Source organism: Bison bison, unplaced genomic scaffold (genome assembly GCF_000754665.1).
Source record: "Bison bison bison isolate TAMUID 2011002044 unplaced genomic scaffold, Bison_UMD1.0 scf7180017848324, whole genome shotgun sequence".
Taxonomy (NCBI): Eukaryota; Metazoa; Chordata; class Mammalia; order Artiodactyla; family Bovidae; genus Bison; species Bison bison.
The window spans coordinates 15,944-21,060 of NW_011478897.1; the positions used below are offsets into that span (position 1 = coordinate 15,944).

General features: G+C 37.7%; 1 pseudogene; it reads left to right on the forward strand.

Moving 5' to 3' along the window:
* Positions 1-944: 944 nt before the first annotated feature.
* On the forward strand, positions 945-3,708 carry LOC104992192 (annotated as a pseudogene).
* The last annotated feature ends 1,409 nt before the right edge of the window (positions 3,709-5,117 follow it).

A 5,117-nucleotide genomic window follows, 5' to 3' on the forward strand; every position in this document is an offset into this window, starting at 1 on the left:
ACAAGCTATAACAATTTTAATTAAATGTAAATATTTTTGTTAAATACTTTTCAAATTCTTATTTAAATTAAAGAAATATTCAGTAAATCAATCTATAAAGACTATATGGCTTCTGGTGAGTTGTTAAATTAAGTGATTTACTTTAATTCTGATGTGGGAAACTCTGAAATTAACAATAATTTTGTCAGAGAAGCACCTGTGCAACTGCAGTAGCAATGAAATGGTACTCATTTAATTCATTTAAGGGTAAGACTACAAGATATTGAAATTATTTCTTATATTTTTAATATTCATGGGATGCATTTATTTTTGAACTTTGCTTATAGAGCTGAATGATGTCCTTGGTGGACATTCAATTAATAGTATTTGTTTTCAATTAAAAATAATAAAAAAATTAGGGAAATATTAAAAAGAAATCTATAAAACTATAGAGAAATATGCCAAACTTAAAATATATTTCTTTGAGTTTAAAATCATTCAGGTGAAAGCAATTTGGAGCAGTACAGCAAATTTGAGTTCTGAATTAAACCCCAAAGTAGTCTGAAATATGTTGCCTGGTATTTGATATTAAAAGGTAATAATGCTTTTATATACAAAAATGTGTGTATTTTGTGCACAAAAATTAAAATTCCTGCAGTGAGTAAAATGAAAAAAGTAGCTATCAAGCAGTCTAGATAATACAGTGATACTGTGCATGCTAAGTCACTTCAGTCCTTTGTGACTCTTTATAAACCACCCTATGGACTATAGCCCACCAGGATCCTTTGTCCATGGGATTCTCCAAGCAAGAATACATACATTCCTCCAGGGGATTTTCCCAACCCGGGGATAGAACCCGTGTCTCTTATGTCTGCTGCATTGGTAGTTTAGTTCTTTTAGAGATAACAGAAATCCTGACAGAAGCATTCAGTTTGCAGGTAATTTGTATGGAGATGATTTTGAATATGGGTAAGCATTTGAGCCTGATTTTAAACTAAGATTGAATGAAAATTAGTCCTTAAAGATGGCTGTAGGTAGGCTAAATAAAGATACCTGCTGAGTAGATGGGTGATAGCTAGCAATAAAGATGGGAGTGTATTTTGAAGAATATGTTCATTTTGCCCTAATTACATTTTTCACAGCCTTAACCTTGGATGGAAAGGAAATCATAGAGATACAGACAAGGACAGGGAAAAACGGACAAAACAAAGCTTATGTCTTGATGGTTTGAGACATTAATGGAAATACACAGCTAAGAAGGAAACATTAGAAAATAATAAAGTAAGAAAAAGACTTCCTCCGTGTATGCATTTTTTCTACTTCTTAGTCACTATTTGCACCATTTCAGACTTTGTAAAATTATAGGTGGTGCTACATTGTAGAATATTTTGAGGTCATATATTTTAAATTCAAAATAAACATGAAAAACAGCATTAGAAATACAAGAGAAGAAACTAAATTTGGTGGGTGCCATTTATTATATGTGAAATTAAAGTCTTAAATGTTTTAGAAAATAATTAAATTTGGACTTCCCCAATAGCTCAGCTGGTAAAGAATCCACCTGCAATGCATGGGGTCCCAGTTCAATTCCTGGGTCAGGAAGATCTCTGTAGAAGGGATAGGCTACCCACTCAAGTGTTTCTGGTCTTCCCTTGTGACTCAGCTGGTAAAGAATCTGCCTGTAGTGTGGGAGACCTGGGTCCAATCCCTGGGTTGGGAAGAACTCCTGGAGAAGGGAATGGCTACCCACTCCAGTATTCTAAACTAAATTTGATTGGGGGCATTTATTATGTGTAAAATTAAAGTCTTAAACGTTTTAGAAAATAATTCACTAATTTAAGTTATATTTTATACATAATTGTGTAATAAAAACAAATTCTTATAATAGAATTATATTCTATAGGTAAGGTTTCAGAGAGCTTAACTTGTCAGAGACATATTTATAAGTGACTGAGCTTAAATTTGAAGGGAAGTTAACTTGATTAAAGAGTCTAGATTGATAACAAGACATCATTCATATTCTCTAGGAGATACAATATGTGACTTTTTACCAAAGTTTGGTCAGTTGGTGAAATCATTAAGGGAAAGTAAACCTGAGGCTTCTCTGATGAGGTGGGTGCTGGATCTCTCAGTTGTGTGGTGACACCATGGACTATAGCCCTTCAGGCTCCTCCATCCATCAGATTTCACCAGCAAGTATACTGGAGTGGGTTGCCAATTCTTTCCCCTGGAGATATTCCTGACCCAGGGATTGAACTCATGTCCCTTGCATCACCTGAACTATCAGGAGGATTCTTTACCACCACACTACCTGGGAAGCCCCTCTCTGATCGGAGAGCACTAAGGAAGAGTGAGAGAAAAACAGAGGACATCTTGAGCAGTTAGAATGGCCTGAACAAACATAAGACTGTACAAGTGCAATCAACAAGTTCAATTAAATGAAGCTAAAGAAAGAAAATATCCATGTGGAGAAAGGGAGACAGAGCTTAGAAGGTTGAGAAAATTCAAGCAAGGACATTTTCTGAGTCACCGTGACACTCATTTCTTCCCAGTCCATCCTCTCCTTGCCCCTCCATCAGAAGCTGACTTGCACGCTCCACACCTGTGGACACACGGTATACCATTTGGGCTCGAACCGTGTCTTATTTGCATTCCTGGGAAATCCCAGATTTCACCACTGCAGACCAGTCCCCTGTCCAGGCTTGGAAAAAAAAAAAAAATACCCTCTATTTCTGTCATGTCTGGTTGCTTAGAGTGAACTCTGGTTTTCTCTGGCAGAAACCATAGTGATGGATGAGCGAAATCAGAGTGCTGGAATCACCTTCATCCTCTCAGGCTTCTCAGAATACCCACAGCTCCAGGTGCCCCTATTCTTGGTCTTCTTCGCTGTCTATACAGTCTCTGTGGTGGGGAACCTGGGTGTGATTGTGACCATCAGAATCAATCCCAAACTTCATACCCCCATGTACTTCTTTGTCAGCCATCTCTTCTTTCTTGATTTTTGTTACTCCTCTATAACCACACCCAAACTCTTAGAGATCTTGGTTGTGGACATAAGGATACCTCCTACATGGGCTGCATGCTGCAGTTCTTCTTTGGTTGCACACTTACGATTACGGAGATGTTCATGTTAGCAGTGATGGCCTATGACCAGTTTGTGGCTGTTTGTAACCCCCTGCTCTACATAGTTGCTGTGTCTCCTAAGCTCTGCAGCGTCCTGGTCACTGGAACCTACACATGGGGTGGAACGTGGTCCTTGACAATCACATGTTCTCTTTTGGAGCTGTCCTTCTGTGGTTCTAATGTCATACATCACTTTGGCTGTGAGTATTCTGCCATCGTCTCTGTCTCTTGCTCTGACTCTTACTTCAGTCAGATGACATGTTTTATCATTTCTACTCTCAATGAGGTGTGTTGCCTCCTGATTATTCTCACCTCCTATGTTTTCATAATTGTCACAATCATCAAGATGCCTTCAGCTGGTGGACTCCAAAAAGCCTCCACCTGTGCCTCCCACCTAACTGCCATCACCATTTTCCATGGGGCCATCCTTCTTCTCTATTCTGTACCCAACTCCAGAAGCTCATGGCTCTTCATCAAAGTAGCCTCTGTGCTTTTCACAGTAGTGATCCCCATGCTAAATCCCCTATCTACAGCCTTAGAAATAATGATGTGAAGGAGACCATCAGAAAATTAGTCAACACCAAAATGTTTTCTCACCTAATGTAATTTTGAGTGAGAAGAAAGATAGAGGAGAGCGCTTTCTTAAGTGTAATTTACACAGTGTGTTGATGGTTATTACATTTTTCTTCAAATGTGTGCTTATTAGCTGATTAGTGTGATCTTTGTGACCTCTTCTCTGTCCATGGGGAATTGCCAGGGAAGAATACTGGAGTGGGTTGCCATGCTCTCTTCCAGGGGATCTTCCCAAGCCATGGATGGAACTCGTGTCTCCTGAAGTGCATGTTGATTCTTTAGTGACTGAGACACAATGGGATACAATCTCTTGTGTGTGTGTGTGTGTATATATATATATATATATACACATATATATATATATCATATGAATACAATGTGATTTTTAAACTGCAATGTGATTTTAAAATATCACCTTCAGTTTAAAAGAAAATAAGAAATAAAAATATGTTTGTGTCTCACTTTTAGAGTGTTACAGGCTAAATAACGATCATCTAACACTGTCCATGGGCTTTCCTGGTGGCTCAGATGGTAAAGAATCCCCCTGCAATATGGGAGACCTGGGTTCTTTCCCTGGGTGAGGAAGATCACCTAGAGGAGGGCATGACAACCCACTCCAGTATTCTTGCCTGAAAAATCCCCATGGATGAGGAGCCTGGTGGGCTATAGTCCATGGGGTCACAAAGAGTCAGATAAGACTGAGCAACTAAGCACAGCACAGCAAAAGGCTGTCCACATCCTAAAATCCTCAGAAAGAATTTGCAAATGATTTCTGTTCCATGTCTTCTTTTTTTTTTTTTTCCTTTCCTTTCTCTTTTTCTCACTCTCAAATTATGAAATGTGATAAATAGATAGACAAGTAATTTTGTGTAATCAGCCTGTATGTTGCTTTCTCCAAGAAATTAAAGACATTATCAGCTCTTTATAGCATTTCTGTAAGCATGTTTCTAGTCACTGTGCCTCTCTGATGCCTCTAGGAGCAAACTTCATTGCTGTGTTCAAAGCTTTTTCTTCTAAACAGAGAATAGGTTATGAGAGTTGAAAGTTAACTTTGTCACTTTTGAAATTTGTATTATTAAAATTTTGGAGTATATTCCCTTATGTCTGGCTTATTTGACTCAGCATTTTTTTTTTCAAAAGAAATTTTAAGTGATTGACTGTAACAGTAGTTCCATTTTTGTTGCTGAAGGATGTTCCACAAAATAAATATATTGATATGATAATATGTTTATTCATACTACTACTACAAATGGAATTTGGCTATTTACTCTTCTTTATTGAAGTATTATTTATTTACAGTGTTATAATAATTTTAGATGCACAACATAGTGATTCATTATGTTTTTAGACTATACACTATTAAAACTTAGTGGCTCAGTGGGTAAAGAACCTGCCTGCAATGCAGGTGATGCTAGAGATATGGGTTTGATTCCTGGGTGGGG